The sequence below is a fragment of the Vicugna pacos genome, unplaced genomic scaffold (genome assembly GCF_048564905.1).
Source record: "Vicugna pacos unplaced genomic scaffold, VicPac4 scaffold_192, whole genome shotgun sequence".
Lineage (NCBI taxonomy): Eukaryota > Metazoa > Chordata > Mammalia > Artiodactyla > Camelidae > Vicugna > Vicugna pacos.
The window spans coordinates 319,071-346,245 of record NW_027328871.1 but is presented as its reverse complement, the minus strand read 5'-3'; the positions used below and the strand labels follow the sequence as shown (position 1 = coordinate 346,245).

The 27,175-nt window shown below is 45.2% G+C and overlaps 4 long non-coding RNA genes across 4 annotated transcripts; all 4 read right to left on the bottom strand.

The window, feature by feature from the left end:
* Window positions 1-6,198: 6,198 nt before the first annotated feature.
* On the bottom strand, window positions 6,199-11,140 carry LOC140695228 (uncharacterized). Its single transcript, XR_012070923.1, has 3 exons — window positions 11,039-11,140; window positions 7,766-7,838; window positions 6,199-6,392 (listed from the first exon to the last, which is right to left on the bottom strand). It is a non-coding gene; the product is annotated as an uncharacterized lncRNA (long non-coding RNA).
* Window positions 11,141-11,490: 350 nt separating this feature from the next.
* LOC140695227 (uncharacterized) lies at window positions 11,491-16,432 on the bottom strand. Its single transcript, XR_012070922.1, has 3 exons — window positions 16,331-16,432; window positions 13,058-13,130; window positions 11,491-11,684 (listed from the first exon to the last, which is right to left on the bottom strand). It is a non-coding gene; the product is annotated as an uncharacterized lncRNA (long non-coding RNA).
* A 380-nt stretch (window positions 16,433-16,812) lies between these two features.
* Window positions 16,813-21,762, bottom strand: LOC140695234 (uncharacterized). Its single transcript, XR_012070928.1, has 3 exons — window positions 21,623-21,762; window positions 18,350-18,422; window positions 16,813-16,976 (listed from the first exon to the last, which is right to left on the bottom strand). It is a non-coding gene; the product is annotated as an uncharacterized lncRNA (long non-coding RNA).
* Window positions 21,763-22,104: 342 nt separating this feature from the next.
* LOC140695238 (uncharacterized) lies at window positions 22,105-27,054 on the bottom strand. Its single transcript, XR_012070932.1, has 3 exons — window positions 26,915-27,054; window positions 23,642-23,714; window positions 22,105-22,268 (listed from the first exon to the last, which is right to left on the bottom strand). It is a non-coding gene; the product is annotated as an uncharacterized lncRNA (long non-coding RNA).
* Window positions 27,055-27,175: the final 121 nt, after the last annotated feature.

The window sequence follows — 27,175 nt, the reverse complement described above, 5'->3', positions numbered from 1 at the left end:
ATGTAGACTTGTATGTCTTCCAACAGGTGAAGGAATGCCATATTCTAGGCTACGTAGAGAAGAATTGTAAGAAGCCTATAACAAAGGCAAGTAGCTCTGCCAAAGTGTACTAAGAGCAAAAGAGACTGACAGCAAAGTGCACATTGGGGTTGGTTTCATTTCTTGGAATTTCAGCCCCCATGAAACCAATGGATCCATGTCCTGAGAGTGCGGGTGTTTCAGCAGAAATCAGGCGACGCATATGTATTCCGGGTGTACGGATATTAGAGGAACATAAGTCTCCTTTAGTGGGTCTCTGTGTACTGTGAACTGTTAGAAAGTTTAAAGACGTGTGAAACCATCAACTGAAAAGGGACACACTTCCCTCCATTGGTACTGTGCATAGAGATCTGAACAAAAGGAAAGAGGGAAGAAGAAAGGCCCATGGGACGCTAGTGGGTAGAATCACATTTACCTTAGGAACTTCTCGTCGGATGCAGCCCCTCCCCCAACACTGACAAGATGCAGCAGCCATTGGGGATGGCAGTTAGCGGTTGGATTCCAGGTGGAATGTTGGTGTGTACCGCGAGGCTTGTTGTGGCTGTTGGATCCTAGGTAACCGGGCAGAGTTCTGTGGGTGGATCAGTGTGATGGAGGGGCTGCCGCCCTCTGTGGAGCTTGGCTTAGGTGTTTGGTCCGGGAAGCTGTGTAAGTTCGAGATACTGCTGCTGCCCAAAGACCTGAGGTCACAGGTCAGTTTCCAGAACCTGAAAGGGCAGACAGTGGAAGATCTGCCTGTCATCAGCTTACTGGTGAGGCTCCGAGGTACTTTCAGACTTGCCCAGTCCTGGTGAAGTCAACTTTAGGGGAGACACGAAGAGAAGCTGGCCGAAAAGCTGGCTGAACGGATTGAGGAGAGATGCGAACACATGGATGAGAGATGTTCTGCTACAATGGAGAATACTGGCGTGGAGACAGCTGTAGAGGATACCAGGCTCAAAAGACATTCATGAGACATATTGAACCTCACTGATACTGGCAGAAACATACGGAGTGCCAACGTGGACTTGAGGAAGTTCCTCAATTCTCTTCTCCATGAACGGGTCCAAGGACCCTGACGTCTGCAAGAGAAGAGATGGCAGAGATGATCAAAACGCTCCTGTTCCTGGAAGAGGTCATGGGAATCCACACTTCCCAAGGGGCCTTCCCAAGCCATTCAGACCAGAATTCACCAAGCCCAGGTAAGCCTTTTCCCAGGTTTGGGCCTAGCTAGCAAGCACTTGCCTTCCCTCCCCTCCACACAGGCATCCATTTTGAAGGATCAGTAGCTGAGCTGCAATGAAGCCATTACGAGTAAAACAAGCCCCTCCTAGAATCAGAGTTCCTCCAGCTTCACACTCTGTGAACAACAGTGAACTCCTTAAAGGTCCAATAAACTTGGCTGAAATAGATAGGAATTGAATACTTAGCTCACACCTAGAAACGATGGCCTTCCGCTAGATTCAGCAAATGTTGTGTTTATGTCTTCCCTGGGGTGAAGGGAGTGTGGTAAGAGAGGGGAATCTGACTGAACTTGAATCTGTATTAGGCCTCAATTTTTCAAGACTGTATAGGTAAATAGTACAAGTCAGAAAGAGAACTGTACTGTAAAAGTCGCCAATGATATAAAAGACACAGCTTATGTGGATCGTCTTTCACTTGAGTCAAGCCCCCGTGGGCACTATATCATGCGGGTGCAGACTTGGTTGCGTTAAATGGCTTTACCCAACATGATCGGATGATTAAGCGTTCTCATCACTGATAGAAGAACACCTGGTTCTCCATAGACTAGCATAATTGCAGCAGGGTTCTCCTAGCTAGAATGCCTCTAGGTGCTTTTGGATTCAAACCTAAATGTATATATTTGGTTTCTTTCCTCTTGTATTTTCCTAGAGAGGGATGTTACCCCTTGAAATGCCAATATTGGCCAGTAGGTGTCATTGGGAGTAAAGGGCACCAATGCACAAGTGTATCCAAGTTTGGGGGTTATTTCAAGTTTCCAATAGTTATTTCATGGTTCCTGTTGGTTTCGGAGGCTTCAACCGTAAAGAGCCGACATGAACCCTTTAACAGTTTGGACTGCCAATTTGCATTCTATCTGTCTAGGTTTTCCGTCGAGCTGACAAAATGTTACCAAAATTGACAAGTCTGGCTTCTAGGTCGATTGAGTGTGTTTCAAAAAATAACTTCATTTTCGTATAACTCCCAAAACATGTAAATGAATTCTTTTAAACTTCTTAAAGACTGCAAATGAGATATCAACACAATGTCAAAACAGGTGTATTCGGACCATCCCTCCCACCACGGCTGTATAGAAACAAAGAGCTAAGCAAATATCACATTTCTGTGAAATGTATCTGGATAGTGTTGATTCATCGATGCCCAGTTGGCAGAGAAGAAGTGCAACCTGCACTCACTCGCTCCCATGAACAGAGCAATGGAAACATCCACTCACCCAGCCCTTGGCACAGGACACTTGCCGAAGAGAGGTCTGTTACTTCCAAAGACAGGATGAGGCCTCAGGACACCTGGAAGCAGGAGAAGGCAAAGCAGGAAATGGAATCCAGTGAGGGTCTGACCCCTGGTGATGGAGCAACAAGGGTGAAACTCTGTTTAACTTGGACGCACACTCTCAAGCGGACAGGAGACATGGGATAGAAGGTGATGTGCTGAGATTTACAAGAGTGCACAGCAGATGCTTGGCTGACAGAACTCAAAGAAACCAGCGCAAAATATCCCCACAGTTGATTCGGAGTCCAAGATCCCAGCTGCCACATTTGAGGTAGCAGAGGCAACGTTCTGTGAGGGATAGGGCTACGAATGATGGCACACGCTGAGTCTCAGGGATCTGGAGTGCATTGTGGGATGTGGTGGGTCGAATCAAGAGAGCAAACCAAAATGTGTACCAATGATAAAGCATCAAAACTGGTCACGTGGTTGAGATTACCAATATGTCCCATGGCCACACCCAGTGCATCTGCAGGACCAGGGACCAATTGGGCATTTTGCCAATAGAGCACGTGTGGGGCTGAATCAGAGATATCGTTCATCTGGTCTGAGGGATCCAGGGGGCCTTGGTTTTGAAATCAGAATGAAAAGCCTTAGGATCTGCTACATTCATAACCTGGGCTGGGATTATGGTTTGGTTTGAGGCACAGGATGCGCAACAGCTGTGTGGTTGCCTTCGTGCACCCGTGCCACAAGGATGAGAGGACAAGGAAGAGTGGTCCAAGTCCACAGCGTTAGAAGAGGAAGCATTACCTACAGCATTATCTCCCTAAAGCGGATGCTACATTTTGGATGGCACCAGCACGGTACGGCACCGAGGACACCAAGGTAGGTCTGCGGGATCATTCCAGCAGGCCCTGATATGTGACATCCATAGATATGCTTCCACTGGTGTTTCTGTAGACAGAGAAGCTCTGAGAAGAACTGCTTTCATTGGGACATTCCCGTGGAACTACAAAGCACAAGCGCACTCTCAGTTTGCTGTTTTGGAAACACTCCAAAATGACATAGAGCAGAATGCAGAGCTGAGAACCTTTAAAAGCTTCATTTCCACAAGAGGAAGTGTCCTGCGCACTTTCAGAATTGTGAGATAAGCATTATCAAAATGAAGTTATGCAAATCGAAATAGTATTGGTTTTTCATCAAAACTAATGCAACAACAGCAATTGGAGATATACCAGACAACACACACAGGAACACGATATGGCATCAATGTCTAGGAGAAATTGTCCGCACAGAAATCCCATGGAATTGCGTAGAGCCAAAAGTCTAAAATTTTCACTTAACAAAGCCCTAGAAGTCCACATTACATACCTGATATTACCTGAGCAGTAGAGGTGAAGAAGTACAGTAAAAGAAACAGGAAGTACCATTTTCAGTTCCAAAGATATTGAAGGCCCAAAAGATAAGCTTTCAAACAACTAGACTGCAAAACGCTATCCAGACCATGTGTTGAAAATGGAGGTCAGGAAATCACTGAAAAACAACAGTGTCTCAGAATCACATAAGGCAGAATACCGGAAAAGGGGAAGAGAAAGTCTAAAGACGAGCCAAAAAATATCAGGAAACTCAATGGATGTGATAATATCAGGGCTAAAATTTAGTCGTAAGCAGACTAGATAATGCAGAGGGACGCGTGAATGACTGTGAAGACATGGGATCAGAAAAACCTCGGTCAGAAGCAGACATAGGAAAGCAAGTGCAAAGCAATGTAAACATTGCTGTTGAACCCTGGGTTAAGACAGGGCATGAAAGACTAGAATTCATAAGGGTCCCAGATGGAAAAGCAAGAGATAAGGAAACAAAAAATGTCTGAAAATTTATCTGTAGAAAAATCAGACTGAAACTTCCTGAAAGCCAAGAAAGAATCATGTATGCGAATTCAGGAATTACACAGCATCCAAAGGAGGTGGAATCCCAATAGACCTACCAGCAGCTGTATGATTCAAATCAACAAAGCTCACGAATATCACAGTGATTTAAAATGCACCTGGAGGAAACAACATAGTCACAAGGGAACCTCAAGCGGGGATTCAGCTGATATCTCGGCAGCAATATTGCAGGAGAGGGAGGAGTGCCAGGACACAGACCATATCCTGAATGGCCAAATGCTGCCACCTAGGGGAGCCTATGCCACATGACCGCCAGTCCTAATAACGGCAGAGCTAGAAAATTCCACAAACCGGCAAATCTTAAAAGAATTCAGCAGTTCAAAACTTATCCTACAAGAATGGTTGAGAAATCTACCCTGAATAGAAAAGCAGCAAGATGAAATGGAAAGAAGAAACCATTATTGGAAATGCAAGAAGAGCAGGAGTGGCAAAGAAGAAACAAGAAGAAGGCAAGGAGGACATCAAAACCCTAAAGATGGGAGAGGGAAGCAGGAAATCATAGGTGATTGGAAGCACTCTCTTAAGTGAATCAGCTTATTTGACTCTCTGTTTCAAGCTTAAGGAGAGATGCATGGCCTGTCGTGTTTGCAATACAAGCGAGAAGCAGACCAACAAAGAATCAAACCAACAAACAAACACCAAAATGGTACGGTTGGCTGATATTTACCAAGGGAACCATGATTATTCAAAAGAAAATACTTAAGGTGATGTCAAGGATCATTCAGCATGCATCGACCCATTATCGCGGCTTGCATGTACTCAGCACACTTGTATTCGGAGGCGTGCATTCATATTCGTAAATTTTGATTCATAAGAACATATCGTGACCTAACCCTAATGCCGATTTGGAATCAAATGGATTCCTAGTCCGTGATGTAGACTTGTATGTCTTCCAACAGGATGAAGGAATGCCATATTCTAGGCTACGTAGAGAAGAATTGTAAGAAGCCTATAACAAAGGCAAGTAGCTCTGCCAAAGTGTACTAAGAGCAAAAGAGACTGACAGCAAAGTGCACATTGGGGTTGGTTTCATTTCTTGGAATTTCAGCCCCCATGAAACCAATGGATCCATGTCCTGAGAGTGCGGGTGTTTCAGCAGAAATCAGGCGACGCATATGTATTCCGGGTGTACGGATATTAGAGGAACATAAGTCTCCTTTAGTGGGTCTCTGTGTACTGTGAACTGTTAGAAAGTTTAAAGACGTGTGAAACCATCAACTGAAAAGGGACACACTTCCCTCCATTGGTACTGTGCATAGAGATCGGAACAAAAGGAAAGAGGGAAGAAGAAAGGCCCATGGGACGCTAGTGGGTAGAATCACATTTACCTTAGGAACTTCTCGTCGGATGCAGCCCCTCCCCCAACACTGACAAGATGCAGCAGCCATTGGGGATGGCAGTTAGCGGTTGGATTCCAGGTGGAATGTTGGTGTGTACCGCGAGGCTTGTTGTGGCTGTTGGATCCTAGGTAACCGGGCAGAGTTCTGTGGGTGGATCAGTGTGATGGAGGGGCTGCCGCCCTCTGTGGAGCTTGGCTTAGGTGTTTGGTCCGGGAAGCTGTGTAAGTTCGAGATACTGCTGCTGCCCAAAGACCTGAGGTCACAGGTCAGTTTCCAGAACCTGAAAGGGCAGACAGTGGAAGATCTGCCTGTCATCAGCTTACTGGTGAGGCTCCGAGGTACTTTCAGACTTGCCCAGTCCTGGTGAAGTCAACTTTAGGGGAGACACGAAGAGAAGCTGGCCGAAAAGCTGGCTGAACGGATTGAGGAGAGATGCGAACACATGGATGAGAGATGTTCTGCTACAATGGAGAATACTGGCGTGGAGACAGCTGTAGAGGATACCAGGCTCAAAAGACATTCATGAGACATATTGAACCTCACTGATACTGGCAGAAACATACGGAGTGCCAACGTGGACTTGAGGAAGTTCCTCAATTCTCTTCTCCAAGAACGGGTCCAAGGTCCCTGACGTCTGCAAGAGAAGAGATGGCAGAGATGATCAAAACGCTCCTGTTCCTGGAAGAGGTCATGGGAATCCACACTTCCCAAGGGGCCTTCCCAAGCCATTCAGACCAGAATTCACCAAGCCCAGGTAAGCCTTTTCCCAGGTTTGGGCCTAGCTAGCAAGCACTTGCCTTCCCTCCCCTCCACACAGGCATCCATTTTGAAGGATCAGTAGCTGAGCTGCAATGAAGCCATTACGAGTAAAACAAGCCCCTCCTAGAATCAGAGTTCCTCCAGCTTCACACTCTGTGAACAACAGTGAACTCCTTAAAGGTCCAATAAACTTGGCTGAAATAGATAGGAATTGAATACTTAGCTCACACCTAGAAACGATGGCCTTCCGCTAGATTCAGCAAATGTTGTGTTTATGTCTTCCCTGGGGTGAAGGGAGTGTGGTAAGAGAGGGGAATCTGACTGAACTTGAATCTGTATTAGGCCTCAATTTTTCAAGACAGTATAGGTAAATAGTACAAGTCAGAAAGAGAACTGTACTGTAAAAGTCGCCAATGATATAAAAGACACAGCTTATGTGGATCGTCTTTCACTTGAGTCAAGCCCCCGTGGGCACTATATCATGCGGGTGCAGACTTGGTTGCGTTAAATGGCTTTACCCAACATGATCGGATGATTAAGCGTTCTCATCACTGATAGAAGAACACCTGGTTCTCCATAGACTAGCATAATTGCAGCAGGGTTCTCCTAGCTAGAATGCCTCTAGGTGCTTTTGGATTCAAACCTAAATGTATATATTTGGTTTCTTTCCTCTTGTATTTTCCTAGAGAGGGATGTTACCCCTTGAAATGCCAATATTGGCCAGTAGGTGTCATTGGGAGTAAAGGGCACCAATGCACAAGTGTATCCAAGTTTGGGGGTTATTTCAAGTTTCCAATAGTTATTTCATGGTTCCTGTTGGTTTCGGAGGCTTCAACCGTAAAGAGCCGACATGAACCCTTTAACAGTTTGGACTGCCAATTTGCATTCTATCTGTCTAGGTTTTCCGTCGAGCTGACAAAATGTTACCAAAATTGACAAGTCTGGCTTCTAGGTCGATTGAGTGTGTTTCAAAAAATAACTTCATTTTCGTATAACTCCCAAAACATGTAAATGAATTCTTTTAAACTTCTTAAAGACTGCAAATGAGATATCAACACAATGTCAAAACAGGTGTATTCGGACCATCCCTCCCACCACGGCTGTATAGAAACAAAGAGCTAAGCAAATATCACATTTCTGTGAAATGTATCTGGATAGTGTTGATTCATCGATGCCCAGTTGGCAGAGAAGAAGTGCAACCTGCACTCACTCGCTCCCATGAACAGAGCAATGGAAACATCCACTCACCCAGCCCTTGGCACAGGACACTTGCCGAAGAGAGGTCTGTTACTTCCAAAGACAGGATGAGGCCTCAGGACACCTGGAAGCAGGAGAAGGCAAAGCAGGAAATGGAATCCAGTGAGGGTCTGACCCCTGGTGATGGAGCAACAAGGGTGAAACTCTGTTTAACTTGGACGCACACTCTCAAGCGGACAGGAGACATGGGATAGAAGGTGATGTGCTGAGATTTACAAGAGTGCACAGCAGATGCTTGGCTGACAGAACTCAAAGAAACCAGCGCAAAATATCCCCACAGTTGATTCGGAGTCCAAGATCCCAGCTGCCACATTTGAGGTAGCAGAGGCAACGTTCTGTGAGGGATAGGGCTACGAATGATGGCACACGCTGAGTCTCAGGGATCTGGAGTGCATTGTGGGATGTGGTGGGTCGAATCAAGAGAGCAAACCAAAATGTGTACCAATGATAAAGCATCAAAACTGGTCACGTGGTTGAGATTACCAATATGTCCCATGGCCACACCCAGTGCATCTGCAGGACCAGGGACCAATTGGGCATTTTGCCAATAGAGCACGTGTGGGGCTGAATCAGAGATATCGTTCATCTGGTCTGAGGGATCCAGGGGGCCTTGGTTTTGAAATCAGAATGAAAAGCCTTAGGATCTGCTACATTCATAACCTGGGCTGGGATTATGGTTTGGTTTGAGGCACAGGATGCGCAACAGCTGTGTGGTTGCCTTCGTGCACCCGTGCCACAAGGATGAGAGGACAAGGAAGAGTGGTCCAAGTCCACAGCGTTAGAAGAGGAAGCATTACCTACAGCATTATCTCCCTAAAGCGGATGCTACATTTTGGATGGCACCAGCACGGTACGGCACCGAGGACACCAAGGTAGGTCTGCGGGATCATTCCAGCAGGCCCTGATATGTGACATCCATAGATATGCTTCCACTGGTGTTTCTGTAGACAGAGAAGCTCTGAGAAGAACTGCTTTCATTGGGACATTCCCGTGGAACTACAAAGCACAAGCGCACTCTCAGTTTGCTGTTTTGGAAACACTCCAAAATGACATAGAGCAGAATGCAGAGCTGAGAACCTTTAAAAGCTTCATTTCCACAAGAGGAAGTGTCCTGCGCACTTTCAGAATTGTGAGATAAGCATTATCAAAATGAAGTTATGCAAATCGAAATAGTATTGGTTTTTCATCAAAACTAATGCAACAACAGCAATTGGAGATATACCAGACAACACACACAGGAACATGATATGGCATCAATGTCTAGGAGAAATTGTCCGCACAGAAATCCCATGGAATTGCGTAGAGCCAAAAGTCTAAAATTTTCACTTAACAAAGCCCTAGAAGTCCACATTACATACCTGATATTACCTGAGCAGTAGAGGTGAAGAAGTACAGTAAAAGAAACAGGAAGTACCATTTTCAGTTCCAAAGATATTGAAGGCCCAAAAGATAAGCTTTCAAACAACTAGACTGCAAAACGCTATCCAGACCATGTGTTGAAAATGGAGGTCAGGAAATCACTGAAAAACAACAGTGTCTCAGAATCACATAAGGCAGAATACCGGAAAAGGGGAAGAGAAAGTCTAAAGACGAGCCAAAAAATATCAGGAAACTCAATGGATGTGATAATATCAGGGCTAAAATTTAGTCGTAAGCAGACTAGATAATGCAGAGGGACGCGTGAATGACTGTGAAGACATGGGATCAGAAAAACCTCGGTCAGAAGCAGACATAGGAAAGCAAGTGCAAAGCAATGTAAACATTGCTGTTGAACCCTGGGTTAAGACAGGGCATGAAAGACTAGAATTCATAAGGGTCCCAGATGGAAAAGCAAGAGATAAGGAAACAAAAAATGTCTGAAAATTTATCTGTAGAAAAATCAGACTGAAACTTCCTGAAAGCCAAGAAAGAATCATGTATGCGAATTCAGGAATTACACAGCATCCAAAGGAGGTGGAATCCCAATAGACCTACCAGCAGCTGTATGATTCAAATCAACAAAGCTCACGAATATCACAGTGATTTAAAATGCACCTGGAGGAAACAACATAGTCACAAGGGAACCTCAAGCGGGGATTCAGCTGATATCTCGGCAGCAATATTGCAGGAGAGGGAGGAGTGCCAGGACACAGACCATATCCTGAATGGCCAAATGCTGCCACCTAGGGGAGCCTATGCCACATGACCGCCAGTCCTAATAACGGCAGAGCTAGAAAATTCCACAAACCGGCAAATCTTAAAAGAATTCAGCAGTTCAAAACTTATCCTACAAGAATGGTTGAGAAATCTACCCTGAATAGAAAAGCAGCAAGATGAAATGGAAAGAAGAAACCATTATTGGAAATGCAAGAAGAGCAGGAGTGGCAAAGAAGAAACAAGAAGAAGGCAAGGAGGACATCAAAACCCTAAAGATGGGAGAGGGAAGCAGGAAATCATAGGTGATTGGAAGCACTCTCTTAAGTGAATCAGCTTATTTGACTCTCTGTTTCAAGCTTAAGGAGAGATGCATGGCCTGTCGTGTTTGCAATACAAGCGAGAAGCAGACCAACAAAGAATCAAACCAACAAACAAACACCAAAATGGTACGGTTGGCTGATATTTACCAAGGGAACCATGATTATTCAAAAGAAAATACTTAAGGTGATGTCAAGGATCATTCAGCATGCATCGACCCATTATCGCGGCTTGCATGTACTCAGCACACTTGTATTCGGAGGCGTGCATTCATATTCGTAAATTTTGATTCATAAGAACATATCGTGACCTAACCCTAATGCCGATTTGGAATCAAATGGATTCCTAGTCCGTGATGTAGACTTGTATGTCTTCCAACAGGATGAAGGAATGCCATATTCTAGGCTACGTAGAGAAGAATTGTAAGAAGCCTATAACAAAGGCAAGTAGCTCTGCCAAAGTGTACTAAGAGCAAAAGAGACTGACAGCAAAGTGCACATTGGGGTTGGTTTCATTTCTTGGAATTTCAGCCCCCATGAAACCAATGGATCCATGTCCTGAGAGTGCGGGTGTTTCAGCAGAAATCAGGCGACGCATATGTATTCCGGGTGTACGGATATTAGAGGAACATAAGTCTCCTTTAGTGGGTCTCTGTGTACTGTGAACTGTTAGAAAGTTTAAAGACGTGTGAAACCATCAACTGAAAAGGGACACACTTCCCTCCATTGGTACTGTGCATAGAGATCGGAACAAAAGGAAAGAGGGAAGAAGAAAGGCCCATGGGACGCTAGTGGGTAGAATCACATTTACCTTAGGAACTTCTCGTCGGATGCAGCCCCTCCCCCAACACTGACAAGATGCAGCAGCCATTGGGGATGGCAGTTAGCGGTTGGATTCCAGGTGGAATGTTGGTGTGTACCGCGAGGCTTGTTGTGGCTGTTGGATCCTAGGTAACCGGGCAGAGTTCTGTGGGTGGATCAGTGTGATGGAGGGGCTGCCGCCCTCTGTGGAGCTTGGCTTAGGTGTTTGGTCCGGGAAGCTGTGTAAGTTCGAGATACTGCTGCTGCCCAAAGACCTGAGGTCACAGGTCAGTTTCCAGAACCTGAAAGGGCAGACAGTGGAAGATCTGCCTGTCATCAGCTTACTGGTGAGGCTCCGAGGTACTTTCAGACTTGCCCAGTCCTGGTGAAGTCAACTTTAGGGGAGACACGAAGAGAAGCTGGCCGAAAAGCTGGCTGAACGGATTGAGGAGAGATGCGAACACATGGATGAGAGATGTTCTGCTACAATGGAGAATACTGGCGTGGAGACAGCTGTAGAGGATACCAGGCTCAAAAGACATTCATGAGACATATTGAACCTCACTGATACTGGCAGAAACATACGGAGTGCCAACGTGGACTTGAGGAAGTTCCTCAATTCTCTTCTCCAAGAACGGGTCCAAGGTCCCTGACGTCTGCAAGAGAAGAGATGGCAGAGATGATCAAAACGCTCCTGTTCCTGGAAGAGGTCATGGGAATCCACACTTCCCAAGGGGCCTTCCCAAGCCATTCAGACCAGAATTCACCAAGCCCAGGTAAGCCTTTTCCCAGGTTTGGGCCTAGCTAGCAAGCACTTGCCTTCCCTCCCCTCCACACAGGCATCCATTTTGAAGGATCAGTAGCTGAGCTGCAATGAAGCCATTACGAGTAAAACAAGCCCCTCCTAGAATCAGAGTTCCTCCAGCTTCACACTCTGTGAACAACAGTGAACTCCTTAAAGGTCCAATAAACTTGGCTGAAATAGATAGGAATTGAATACTTAGCTCACACCTAGAAACGATGGCCTTCCGCTAGATTCAGCAAATGTTGTGTTTATGTCTTCCCTGGGGTGAAGGGAGTGTGGTAAGAGAGGGGAATCTGACTGAACTTGAATCTGTATTAGGCCTCAATTTTTCAAGACAGTATAGGTAAATAGTACAAGTCAGAAAGAGAACTGTACTGTAAAAGTCGCCAATGATATAAAAGACACAGCTTATGTGGATCGTCTTTCACTTGAGTCAAGCCCCCGTGGGCACTATATCATGCGGGTGCAGACTTGGTTGCGTTAAATGGCTTTACCCAACATGATCGGATGATTAAGCGTTCTCATCACTGATAGAAGAACACCTGGTTCTCCATAGACTAGCATAATTGCAGCAGGGTTCTCCTAGCTAGAATGCCTCTAGGTGCTTTTGGATTCAAACCTAAATGTATATATTTGGTTTCTTTCCTCTTGTATTTTCCTAGAGAGGGATGTTACCCCTTGAAATGCCAATATTGGCCAGTAGGTGTCATTGGGAGTAAAGGGCACCAATGCACAAGTGTATCCAAGTTTGGGGGTTATTTCAAGTTTCCAATAGTTATTTCATGGTTCCTGTTGGTTTCGGAGGCTTCAACCGTAAAGAGCCGACATGAACCCTTTAACAGTTTGGACTGCCAATTTGCATTCTATCTGTCTAGGTTTTCCGTCGAGCTGACAAAATGTTACCAAAATTGACAAGTCTGGCTTCTAGGTCGATTGAGTGTGTTTCAAAAAATAACTTCATTTTCGTATAACTCCCAAAACATGTAAATGAATTCTTTTAAACTTCTTAAAGACTGCAAATGAGATATCAACACAATGTCAAAACAGGTGTATTCGGACCATCCCTCCCACCACGGCTGTATAGAAACAAAGAGCTAAGCAAATATCACATTTCTGTGAAATGTATCTGGATAGTGTTGATTCATCGATGCCCAGTTGGCAGAGAAGAAGTGCAACCTGCACTCACTCGCTCCCATGAACAGAGCAATGGAAACATCCACTCACCCAGCCCTTGGCACAGGACACTTGCCGAAGAGAGGTCTGTTACTTCCAAAGACAGGATGAGGCCTCAGGACACCTGGAAGCAGGAGAAGGCAAAGCAGGAAATGGAATCCAGTGAGGGTCTGACCCCTGGTGATGGAGCAACAAGGGTGAAACTCTGTTTAACTTGGACGCACACTCTCAAGCGGACAGGAGACATGGGATAGAAGGTGATGTGCTGAGATTTACAAGAGTGCACAGCAGATGCTTGGCTGACAGAACTCAAAGAAACCAGCGCAAAATATCCCCACAGTTGATTCGGAGTCCAAGATCCCAGCTGCCACATTTGAGGTAGCAGAGGCAACGTTCTGTGAGGGATAGGGCTACGAATGATGGCACACGCTGAGTCTCAGGGATCTGGAGTGCATTGTGGGATGTGGTGGGTCGAATCAAGAGAGCAAACCAAAATGTGTACCAATGATAAAGCATCAAAACTGGTCACGTGGTTGAGATTACCAATATGTCCCATGGCCACACCCAGTGCATCTGCAGGACCAGGGACCAATTGGGCATTTTGCCAATAGAGCACGTGTGGGGCTGAATCAGAGATATCGTTCATCTGGTCTGAGGGATCCAGGGGGCCTTGGTTTTGAAATCAGAATGAAAAGCCTTAGGATCTGCTACATTCATAACCTGGGCTGGGATTATGGTTTGGTTTGAGGCACAGGATGCGCAACAGCTGTGTGGTTGCCTTCGTGCACCCGTGCCACAAGGATGAGAGGACAAGGAAGAGTGGTCCAAGTCCACAGCGTTAGAAGAGGAAGCATTACCTACAGCATTATCTCCCTAAAGCGGATGCTACATTTTGGATGTCACCAGCACGGTACAGCACCGAGGACACCAAGGTAGGTCTGCGGGATCATTCCAGCAGGCCCTGATATGTGACATCCATAGATATGCTTCCACTGGTGTTTCTGTAGACAGAGAAGCTCTGAGAAGAACTGCTTTCATTGGGACATTCCCGTGGAACTACAAAGCACAAGCGCACTCTCAGTTTGCTGTTTTGGAAACACTCCAAAATGACATAGAGCAGAATGCAGAGCTGAGAACCTTTAAAAGCTTCATTTCCACAAGAGGAAGTGTCCTGCGCACTTTCAGAATTGTGAGATAAGCATTATCAAAATGAAGTTATGCAAATCGAAATAGTATTGGTTTTTCATCAAAACTAATGCAACAACAGCAATTGGAGATATACCAGACAACACACACAGGAACACGATATGGCATCAATGTCTAGGAGAAATTGTCCGCACAGAAATCCCATGGAATTGCGTAGAGCCAAAAGTCTAAAATTTTCACTTAACAAAGCCCTAGAAGTCCACATTACATACCTGATATTACCTGAGCAGTAGAGGTGAAGAAGTACAGTAAAAGAAACAGGAAGTACCATTTTCAGTTCCAAAGATATTGAAGGCCCAAAAGATAAGCTTTCAAACAACTAGACTGCAAAACGCTATCCAGACCATGTGTTGAAAATGGAGGTCAGGAAATCACTGAAAAACAACAGTGTCTCAGAATCACATAAGGCAGAATACCGGAAAAGGGGAAGAGAAAGTCTAAAGACGAGCCAAAAAATATCAGGAAACTCAATGGATGTGATAATATCAGGGCTAAAATTTAGTCGTAAGCAGACTAGATAATGCAGAGGGACGCGTGAATGACTGTGAAGACATGGGATCAGAAAAACCTCGGTCAGAAGCAGACATAGGAAAGCAAGTGCAAAGCAATGTAAACATTGCTGTTGAACCCTGGGTTAAGACAGGGCATGAAAGACTAGAATTCATAAGGGTCCCAGATGGAAAAGCAAGAGATAAGGAAACAAAAAATGTCTGAAAATTTATCTGTAGAAAAATCAGACTGAAACTTCCTGAAAGCCAAGAAAGAATCATGTATGCGAATTCAGGAATTACACAGCATCCAAAGGAGGTGGAATCCCAATAGACCTACCAGCAGCTGTATGATTCAAATCAACAAAGCTCACGAATATCACAGTGATTTAAAATGCACCTGGAGGAAACAACATAGTCACAAGGGAACCTCAAGAGGGGATTCAGCTGATATCTCGGCAGCAATATTGCAGGAGAGGGAGGAGTGCCAGGACACAGACCATATCCTGAATGGCCAAATGCTGCCACCTAGGGGAGCCTATGCCACATGACCGCCAGTCCTAATAACGGCAGAGCTAGAAAATTCCACAAACCGGCAAATCTTAAAAGAATTCAGCAGTTCAAAACTTATCCTACAAGAATGGTTGAGAAATCTACCCTGAATAGAAAAGCAGCAAGATGAAATGGAAAGAAGAAACCATTATTGGAAATGCAAGAAGAGCATGAGTGGCAAAGAAGAAACAAGAAGAAGGCAAGGAGGACATCAAAACCCTAAAGATGGGAGAGGGAAGCAGGAAATCATAGGTGATTGGAAGCACTCTCTTAAGTGAATCAGCTTATTTGACTCTCTGTTTCAAGCTTAAGGAGAGATGCATGGCCTGTCGTGTTTGCAATACAAGCGAGAAGCAGACCAACAAAGAATCAAACCAACAAACAAACACCAAAATGGTACGGTTGGCTGATATTTACCAAGGGAACCATGATTATTCAAAAGAAAATACTTAAGGTGATGTCAAGGATCATTCAGCATGCATCGACCCATTATCGCGGCTTGCATGTACTCAGCACACTTGTATTCGGAGGCGTGCATTCATATTCGTAAATTTTGATTCATAAGAACATATCGTGACCTAACCCTAATGCCGATTTGGAATCAAATGGATTCCTAGTCCGTGATGTAGACTTGTATGTCTTCCAACAGGATGAAGGAATGCCATATTCTAGGCTACGTAGAGAAGAATTGTAAGAAGCCTATAACAAAGGCAAGTAGCTCTGCCAAAGTGTACTAAGAGCAAAAGAGACTGACAGCAAAGTGCACATTGGGGTTGGTTTCATTTCTTGGAATTTCAGCCCCCATGAAACCAATGGATCCATGTCCTGAGAGTGCGGGTGTTTCAGCAGAAATCAGGCGACGCATATGTATTCCGGGTGTACGGATATTAGAGGAACATAAGTCTCCTTTAGTGGGTCTCTGTGTACTGTGAACTGTTAGAAAGTTTAAAGACGTGTGAAACCATCAACTGAAAAGGGACACACTTCCCTCCATTGGTACTGTGCATAGAGATCTGAACAAAAGGAAAGAGGGAAGAAGAAAGGCCCATGGGACGCTAGTGGGTAGAATCACATTTACCTTAGGAACTTCTCGTCGGATGCAGCCCCTCCCCCAACACTGACAAGATGCAGCAGCCATTGGGGATGGCAGTTAGCGGTTGGATTCCAGGTGGAATGTTGGTGTGTACCGCGAGGCTTGTTGTGGCTGTTGGATCCTAGGTAACCGGGCAGAGTTCTGTGGGTGGATCAGTGTGATGGAGGGGCTGCCGCCCTCTGTGGAGCTTGGCTTAGGTGTTTGGTCCGGGAAGCTGTGTAAGTTCGAGATACTGCTGCTGCCCAAAGACCTGAGGTCACAGGTCAGTTTCCAGAACCTGAAAGGGCAGACAGTGGAAGATCTGCCTGTCATCAGCTTACTGGTGAGGCTCCGAGGTACTTTCAGACTTGCCCAGTCCTGGTGAAGTCAACTTTAGGGGAGACACGAAGAGAAGCTGGCCGAAAAGCTGGCTGAACGGATTGAGGAGAGATGCGAACACATGGATGAGAGATGTTCTGCTACAATGGAGAATACTGGCGTGGAGACAGCTGTAGAGGATACCAGGCTCAAAAGACATTCATGAGACATATTGAACCTCGCTGATACTGGCAGAAACATACGGAGTGCCAACGTGGACTTGAGGAAGTTCCTCAATTCTCTTCTCCAAGAACGGGTCCGAGGTCCCTGACGTCTGCAAGAGAAGAGATGGCAGAGATGATCAAAACGCTCCTGTTCTTGGAAGAGGTCATGGGAATCCACACTTCCCAAGGGGCCTTCCCAAGCCATTCAGACCAGAATTCACCAAGCCCAGGTAAGCCTTTTCCCAGGTTTGGGCCTAGCTAGCAAGCACTTGCCTTCCCTCCCCTCCACACAGGCATCCATTTTGAAGGATCAGTAGCTGAGCTGCAATGAAGCCATTACGAGTAAAACAAGCCCCTCCTAGAATCAGAGTTCCTCCAGCTTCACACTCTGTGAACAACAGTGAACTCCTTAAAGGTCCAATAAACTTGGCTGAAATAGATAGGAATTGAATACTTAGCTCACACCTAGAAACGATGGCCTTCCGCTAGATTCAGCAAATGTTGTGTTTATGCCTTCCCTGGGGTGAAGGGAGTGTGGTAAGAGAGGGGAATCTGACTGAACTTGAATCTGTATTAGGCCTCAATTTTTCAAGACAGTATAGGTAAATAGTACAAGTCAGAAAGAGAACTGTACTGTAAAAGTCGCCAATGATATAAAAGACACAGCTTATGTGGATCGTCTTTCACTTGAGTCAAGCCCCCGTGGGCACTATATCATGCGGGTGCAGACTTGGTTGCGTTAAATGGCTTTACCCAACATGATCGGATGATTAAGCGTTCTCATCACTGATAGAAGAACACCTGGTTCTCCATAGACTAGCATAATTGCAGCAGGGTTCTCCTAGCTAGAATGCCTCTAGGTGCTTTTGGATTCAAACCTAAATGTATATATTTGGTTTCTTTCCTCTTGTATTTTCCTAGAGAGGGATGTTACCCCTTGAAATGCCAATATTGGCCAGTAGGTGTCATTGGGAGTAAAGGGCACCAATGCACAAGTGTATCCAAGTTTGGGGGTTATTTCAAGTTTCCAATAGTTATTTCATGGTTCCTGTTGGTTTCGGAGGCTTCAACCGTAAAGAGCCGACATGAACCCTTTAACAGTTTGGACTGCCAATTTGCATTCTATCTGTCTAGGTTTTCCGTCGAGCTGACAAAATGTTACCAAAATTGACAAGTCTGGCTTCTAGGTCGATTGAGTGTGTTTCAAAAAATAACTTCATTTTCGTATAACTCCCAAAACATGTAAATGAATTCTTTTAAACTTCTTAAAGACTGCAAATGAGATATCAACACAATGTCAAAACAGGTGTATTCGGACCATCCCTCCCACCACGGCTGTATAGAAACAAAGAGCTAAGCAAATATCACATTTCTGTGAAATGTATCTGGATAGTGTTGATTCATCGATGCCCAGTTGGCAGAGAAGAAGTGCAACCTGCACTCACTCGCTCCCATGAACAGAGCAATGGAAACATCCACTCACCCAGCCCTTGGCACAGGACACTTGCCGAAGAGAGGTCTGTTACTTCCAAAGACAGGATGAGGCCTCAGGACACCTGGAAGCAGGAGAAGGCAAAGCAGGAAATGGAATCCAGTGAGGGTCTGACCCCTGGTGATGGAGCAACAAGGGTGAAACTCTGTTTAACTTGGACGCACACTCTCAAGCGGACAGGAGACATGGGATAGAAGGTGATGTGCTGAGATTTACAAGAGTGCACAGCAGATGCTTGGCTGACAGAACTCAAAGAAACCAGCGCAAAATATCCCCACAGTTGATTCGGAGTCCAAGATCCCAGCTGCCACATTTGAGGTAGCAGAGGCAACGTTCTGTGAGGGATAGGGCTACGAATGATGGCACACGCTGAGTCTCAGGGATCTGGAGTGCATTGTGGGATGTGGTGGGTCGAATCAAGAGAGCAAACCAAAATGTGTACCAATGATAAAGCATCAAAACTGGTCACGTGGTTGAGATTACCAATATGTCCCATGGCCACACCCAGTGCATCTGCAGGACCAGGGACCAATTGGGCATTTTGCCAATAGAGCACGTGTGGGGCTGAATCAGAGATATCGTTCATCTGGTCTGAGGGATCCAGGGGGCCTTGGTTTTGAAATCAGAATGAAAAGCCTTAGGATCTGCTACATTCATAACCTGGGCTGGGATTATGGTTTGGTTTGAGGCACAGGATGCGCAACAGCTGTGTGGTTGCCTTCGTGCACCCGTGCCACAAGGATGAGAGGACAAGGAAGAGTGGTCCAAGTCCACAGCGTTAGAAGAGGAAGCATTACCTACAGCATTATCTCCCTAAAGCGGATGCTACATTTTGGATGGCACCAGCACGGTACGGCACCGAGGACACCAAGGTAGGTCTGCGGGATCATTCCAGCAGGCCCTGATATGTGACATCCATAGATATGCTTCCACTGGTGTTTCTGTAGACAGAGAAGCTCTGAGAAGAACTGCTTTCATTGGGACATTCCCGTGGAACTACAAAGCACAAGCGCACTCTCAGTTTGCTGTTTTGGAAACACTCCAAAATGACATAGAGCAGAATGCAGAGCTGAGAACCTTTAAAAGCTTCATTTCCACAAGAGGAAGTGTCCTGCGCACTTTCAGAATTGTGAGATAAGCATTATCAAAATGAAGTTATGCAAATCGAAATAGTATTGGTTTTTCATCAAAACTAATGCAACAACAGCAATTGGAGATATACCAGACAACACACACAGGAACACGATATGGCATCAATGTCTAGGAGAAATTGTCCGCACAGAAATCCCATGGAATTGCGTAGAGCCAAAAGTCTAAAATTTTCACTTAACAAAGCCCTAGAAGTCCACATTACATACCTGATATTACCTGAGCAGTAGAGGTGAAGAAGTACAGTAAAAGAAACAGGAAGTACCATTTTCAGTTCCAAAGATATTGAAGGCCCAAAAGATAAGCTTTCAAACAACTAGACTGCAAAACGCTATCCAGACCATGTGTTGAAAATGGAGGTCAGGAAATCACTGAAAAACAACAGTGTCTCAGAATCACATAAGGCAGAATACCGGAAAAGGGGAAGAGAAAGTCTAAAGACGAGCCAAAAAATATCAGGAAACTCAATGGATGTGATAATATCAGGGCTAAAATTTAGTCGTAAGCAGACTAGATAATGCAGAGGGACGCGTGAATGACTGTGAAGACATGGGATCAGAAAAACCTCGGTCAGAAGCAGACATAGGAAAGCAAGTGCAAAGCAATGTAAACATTGCTGTTGAACCCTGGGTTAAGACAGGGCATGAAAGACTAGAATTCATAAGGGTCCCAGATGGAAAAGCAAGAGATAAGGAAACAAAAAATGTCTGAAAATTTATCTGTAGAAAAATCAGACTGAAACTTCCTGAAAGCCAAGAAAGAATCATGTATGCGAATTCAGGAATTCCACAGCATCCAAAGGAGGTGGAATCCCAATAGACCTACCAGCAGCTGTATGATTCAAATCAACAAAGCTCACGAATATCACAGTGATTTAAAATGCACCTGGAGGAAACAACATAGTCACAAGGGAACCTCAAGAGGGGATTCAGCTGATATCTCGGCAGCAATATTGCAGGAGAGGGAGGAGTGCCAGGACACAGACCATATCCTGAATGGCCAAATGCTGCCACCTAGGGGAGCCTATGCCACATGACCGCCAGTCCTAATAACGGCAGAGCTAGAAAATTCCACAAACCGGCAAATCTTAAAAGAATTCAGCAGTTCAAAACTTATCCTACAAGAATGGTTGAGAAATCTACCCTGAATAGAAAAGCAGCAAGATGAAATGGAAAGAAGAAACCATTATTGGAAATGCAAGAAGAGCATGAGTGGCAAAGAAGAAACAAGAAGAAGGCAAGGAGGACATCAAAACCCTAAAGATGGGAGAGGGAAGCAGGAAATCATAGGTGATTGGAAGCACTCTCTTAAGTGAATCAGCTTATTTGACTCTCTGTTTCAAGCTTAAGGAGAGATGCATGGCCTGTCGTGTTTGCAATACAAGCGAGAAACAGACCAACAAAGAATCAAACCAACAAACAAACACCAAAATGGTACGGTTGGCTGATATTTACCAAGGGAACCATGATTATTCAAAAGAAAATACTTAAGGTGATGTCAAGGATCATTCAGCATGCATCGACCCATTATCGCGGCTTGCATGTACTCAGCACACTTGTATTCGGAGGCGTGCATTCATATTCGTAAATTTTGATTCATAAGAACATATCGTGACCTAACCCTAATGCCGATTTGGAATCAAATGGATTCCTAGTCCGTGATGTAGACTTGTATGTCTTCCAACAGGATGAAGGAATGCCATATTCTAGGCTACGTAGAGAAGAATTGTAAGAAGCCTATAACAAAGGCAAGTAGCTCTGCCAAAGTGTACTAAGAGCAAAAGAGACTGACAGCAAAGTGCACATTGGGGTTGGTTTCATTTCTTGGAATTTCAGCCCCCATGAAACCAATGGATCCATGTCCTGAGAGTGCGGGTGTTTCAGCAGAAATCAGGCGACGCATATGTATTCCGGGTGTACGGATATTAGAGGAACATAAGTCTCCTTTAGTGGGTCTCTGTGTACTGTGAACTGTTAGAAAGTTTAAAGACGTGTGAAACCATCAACTGAAAAGGGACACACTTCCCTCCATTGGTACTGTGCATAGAGATCTGAACAAAAGGAAAGAGGGAAGAAGAAAGGCCCATGGGACGCTAGTGGGTAGAATCACATTTACCTTAGGAACTTCTCGTCGGATGCAGCCCCTCCCCCAACACTGACAAGATGCAGCAGCCATTGGGGATGGCAGTTAGCGGTTGGATTCCAGGTGGAATGTTGGTGTGTACCGCGAGGCTTGTTGTGGCTGTTGGATCCTAGGTAACCGGGCAGAGTTCTGTGGGTGGATCAGTGTGATGGAGGGGCTGCCGCCCTCTGTGGAGCTTGGCTTAGGTGTTTGGTCCGGGAAGCTGTGTAAGTTCGAGATACTGCTGCTGCCCAAAGACCTGAGGTCACAGGTCAGTTTCCAGAACCTGAAAGGGCAGACAGTGGAAGATCTGCCTGTCATCAGCTTACTGGTGAGGCTCCGAGGTACTTTCAGACTTGCCCAGTCCTGGTGAAGTCAACTTTAGGGGAGACACGAAGAGAAGCTGGCCGAAAAGCTGGCTGAACGGATTGAGGAGAGATGCGAACACATGGATGAGAGATGTTCTGCTACAATGGAGAATACTGGCGTGGAGACAGCTGTAGAGGATACCAGGCTCAAAAGACATTCATGAGACATATTGAACCTCGCTGATACTGGCAGAAACATACGGAGTGCCAACGTGGACTTGAGGAAGTTCCTCAATTCTCTTCTCCAAGAACGGGTCCGAGGTCCCTGACGTCTGCAAGAGAAGAGATGGCAGAGATGATCAAAACGCTCCTGTTCTTGGAAGAGGTCATGGGAATCCACACTTCCCAAGGGGCCTTCCCAAGCCATTCAGACCAGAATTCACCAAGCCCAGGTAAGCCTTTTCCCAGGTTTGGGCCTAGCTAGCAAGCACTTGCCTTCCCTCCCCTCCACACAGGCATCCATTTTGAAGGATCAGTAGCTGAGCTGCAATGAAGCCATTACGAGTAAAACAAGCCCCTCCTAGAATCAGAGTTCCTCCAGCTTCACACTCTGTGAACAACAGTGAACTCCTTAAAGGTCCAATAAACTTGGCTGAAATAGATAGGAATTGAATACTTAGCTCACACCTAGAAACGATGGCCTTCCGCTAGATTCAGCAAATGTTGTGTTTATGCCTTCCCTGGGGTGAAGGGAGTGTGGTAAGAGAGGGGAATCTGACTGAACTTGAATCTGTATTAGGCCTCAATTTTTCAAGACAGTATAGGTAAATAGTACAAGTCAGAAAGAGAACTGTACTGTAAAAGTCGCCAATGATATAAAAGACACAGCTTATGTGGATCGTCTTTCACTTGAGTCAAGCCCCCGTGGGCACTATATCATGCGGGTGCAGACTTGGTTGCGTTAAATGGCTTTACCCAACATGATCGGATGATTAAGCGTTCTCATCACTGATAGAAGAACACCTGGTTCTCCATAGACTAGCATAATTGCAGCAGGGTTCTCCTAGCTAGAATGCCTCTAGGTGCTTTTGGATTCAAACCTAAATGTATATATTTGGTTTCTTTCCTCTTGTATTTTCCTAGAGAGGGATGTTACCCCTTGAAATGCCAATATTGGCCAGTAGGTGTCATTGGGAGTAAAGGGCACCAATGCACAAGTGTATCCAAGTTTGGGGGTTATTTCAAGTTTCCAATAGTTATTTCATGGTTCCTGTTGGTTTCGGAGGCTTCAACCGTAAAGAGCCGACATGAACCCTTTAACAGTTTGGACTGCCAATTTGCATTCTATCTGTCTAGGTTTTCCGTCGAGCTGACAAAATGTTACCAAAATTGACAAGTCTGGCTTCTAGGTCGATTGAGTGTGTTTCAAAAAATAACTTCATTTTCGTATAATTCCCAAAACATGTAAATGAATTCTTTTAAACTTCTTAAAGACTGCAAATGAGATATCAACACAATGTCAAAACAGGTGTATTCGGACCATCCCTCCCACCACGGCTGTATAGAAACAAAGAGCTAAGCAAATATCACATTTCTGTGAAATGTATCTGGATAGTGTTGATTCATCGATGCCCAGTTGGCAGAGAAGAAGTGCAACCTGCACTCACTCGCTCCCATGAACAGAGCAATGGAAACATCCACTCACCCAGCCCTTGGCACAGGACACTTGCCGAAGAGAGGTCTGTTACTTCCAAAGACAGGATGAGGCCTCAGGACACCTGGAAGCAGGAGAAGGCAAAGCAGGAAATGGAATCCAGTGAGGGTCTGACCCCTGGTGATGGAGCAACAAGGGTGAAACTCTGTTTAACTTGGACGCACACTCTCAAGCGGACAGGAGACATGGGATAGAAGGTGATGTGCTGAGATTTACAAGAGTGCACAGCAGATGCTTGGCTGACAGAACTCAAAGAAACCAGCGCAAAATATCCCCACAGTTGATTCGGAGTCCAAGATCCCAGCTGCCACATTTGAGGTAGCAGAGGCAACGTTCTGTGAGGGATAGGGCTACGAATGATGGCACACGCTGAGTCTCAGGGATCTGGAGTGCATTGTGGGATGTGGTGGGTCGAATCAAGAGAGCAAACCAAAATGTGTACCAATGATAAAGCATCAAAACTGGTCACGTGGTTGAGATTACCAATATGTCCCATGGCCACACCCAGTGCATCTGCAGGACCAGGGACCAATTGGGCATTTTGCCAATAGAGCACGTGTGGGGCTGAATCAGAGATATCGTTCATCTGGTCTGAGGGATCCAGGGGGCCTTGGTTTTGAAATCAGAATGAAAAGACTTAGGATCTGCTACATTCATAACCTGGGCTGGGATTATGGTTTGGTTTGAGGCACAGGATGCGCAACAGCTGTGTGGTTGCCTTCGTGCACCCGTGCCACAAGGATGAGAGGACAAGGAAGAGTGGTCCAAGTCCACAGCGTTAGAAGAGGAAGCATTACCTACAGCATTATCTCCCTAAAGCGGATGCTACATTTTGGATGGCACCAGCACGGTACGGCACCGAGGACACCAAGGTAGGTCTGCGGGATCATTCCAGCAGGCCCTGATATGTGACATCCATAGATATGCTTCCACTGGTGTTTCTGTAGACAGAGAAGCTCTGAGAAGAACTGCTTTCATTGGGACATTCCCGTGGAACTACAAAGCACAAGCGCACTCTCAGTTTGCTGTTTTGGAAACACTCCAAAATGACATAGAGCAGAATGCAGAGCTGAGAACCTTTAAAAGCTTCATTTCCACAAGAGGAAGTGTCCTGCGCACTTTCAGAATTGTGAGATAAGCATTATCAAAATGAAGTTATGCAAATCGAAATAGTATTGGTTTTTCATCAAAACTAATGCAACAACAGCAATTGGAGATATACCAGACAACACACACAGGAACACGATATGGCATCAATGTCTAGGAGAAATTGTCCGCACAGAAATCCCATGGAATTGCGTAGAGCCAAAAGTCTAAAATTTTCACTTAACAAAGCCCTAGAAGTCCACATTACATACCTGATATTACCTGAGCAGTAGAGGTGAAGAAGTACAGTAAAAGAAACAGGAAGTACCATTTTCAGTTCCAAAGATATTGAAGGCCCAAAAGATAAGCTTTCAAACAACTAGACTGCAAAACGCTATCCAGACCATGTGTTGAAAATGGAGGTCAGGAAATCACTGAAAAACAACAGTGTCTCAGAATCACATAAGGCAGAATACCGGAAAAGGGGAAGAGAAAGTCTAAAGACGAGCCAAAAAATATCAGGAAACTCAATGGATGTGATAATATCAGGGCTAAAATTTAGTCGTAAGCAGACTAGATAATGCAGAGGGACGCGTGAATGACTGTGAAGACATGGGATCAGAAAAACCTCGGTCAGAAGCAGACATAGGAAAGCAAGTGCAAAGCAATGTAAACATTGCTGTTGAACCCTGGGTTAAGACAGGGCATGAAAGACTAGAATTCATAAGGGTCCCAGATGGAAAAGCAAGAGATAAGGAAACAAAAAATGTCTGAAAATTTATCTGTAGAAAAATCAGACTGAAACTTCCTGAAAGCCAAGAAAGAATCATGTATGCGAATTCAGGAATTACACAGCATCCAAAGGAGGTGGAATCCCAATAGACCTACCAGCAGCTGTATGATTCAAATCAACAAAGCTCACGAATATCACAGTGATTTAAAATGCACCTGGAGGAAACAACATAGTCACAAGGGAACCTCAAGAGGGGATTCAGCTGATATCTCGGCAGCAATATTGCAGGAGAGGGAGGAGTGCCAGGACACAGACCATATCCTGAATGGCCAAATGCTGCCACCTAGGGGAGCCTATGCCACATGACCGCCAGTCCTAATAACGGCAGAGCTAGAAAATTCCACAAACCGGCAAATCTTAAAAGAATTCAGCAGTTCAAAACTTATCCTACAAGAATGGTTGAGAAATCTACCCTGAATAGAAAAGCAGCAAGATGAAATGGAAAGAAGAAACCATTATTGGAAATGCAAGAAGAGCATGAGTGGCAAAGAAGAAACAAGAAGAAGGCAAGGAGGACATCAAAACCCTAAAGATGGGAGAGGGAAGCAGGAAATCATAGGTGATTGGAAGCACTCTCTTAAGTGAATCAGCTTATTTGACTCTCTGTTTCAAGCTTAAGGAGAGATGCATGGCCTGTCGTGTTTGCAATACAAGCGAGAAGCAGACCAACAAAGAATCAAACCAACAAACAAACACCAAAATGGTACGGTTGGCTGATATTTACCAAGGGAACCATGATTATTCAAAAGAAAATACTTAAGGTGATGTCAAGGATCATTCAGCATGCATCGACCCATTATCGCGGCTTGCATGTACTCAGCACACTTGTATTCGGAGGCGTGCATTCATATTCGTAAATTTTGATTCATAAGAACATATCGTGACCTAACCCTAATGCCGATTTGGAATCAAATGGATTCCTAGTCCGTGATGTAGACTTGTATGTCTTCCAACAGGATGAAGGAATGCCATATTCTAGGCTACGTAGAGAAGAATTGTAAGAAGCCTATAACAAAGGCAAGTAGCTCTGCCAAAGTGTACTAAGAGCAAAAGAGACTGACAGCAAAGTGCACATTGGGGTTGGTTTCATTTCTTGGAATTTCAGCCCCCATGAAACCAATGGATCCATGTCCTGAGAGTGCGGGTGTTTCAGCAGAAATCAGGCGACGCATATGTATTCCGGGTGTACGGATATTAGAGGAACATAAGTCTCCTTTAGTGGGTCTCTGTGTACTGTGAACTGTTAGAAAGTTTAAAGACGTGTGAAACCATCAACTGAAAAGGGACACACTTCCCTCCATTGGTACTGTGCATAGAGATCTGAACAAAAGGAAAGAGGGAAGAAGAAAGGCCCATGGGACGCTAGTGGGTAGAATCACATTTACCTTAGGAACTTCTCGTCGGATGCAGCCCCTCCCCCAACACTGACAAGATGCAGCAGCCATTGGGGATGGCAGTTAGCGGTTGGATTCCAGGTGGAATGTTGGTGTGTACCGCGAGGCTTGTTGTGGCTGTTGGATCCTAGGTAACCGGGCAGAGTTCTGTGGGTGGATCAGTGTGATGGAGGGGCTGCCGCCCTCTGTGGAGCTTGGCTTAGGTGTTTGGTCCGGGAAGCTGTGTAAGTTCGAGATACTGCTGCTGCCCAA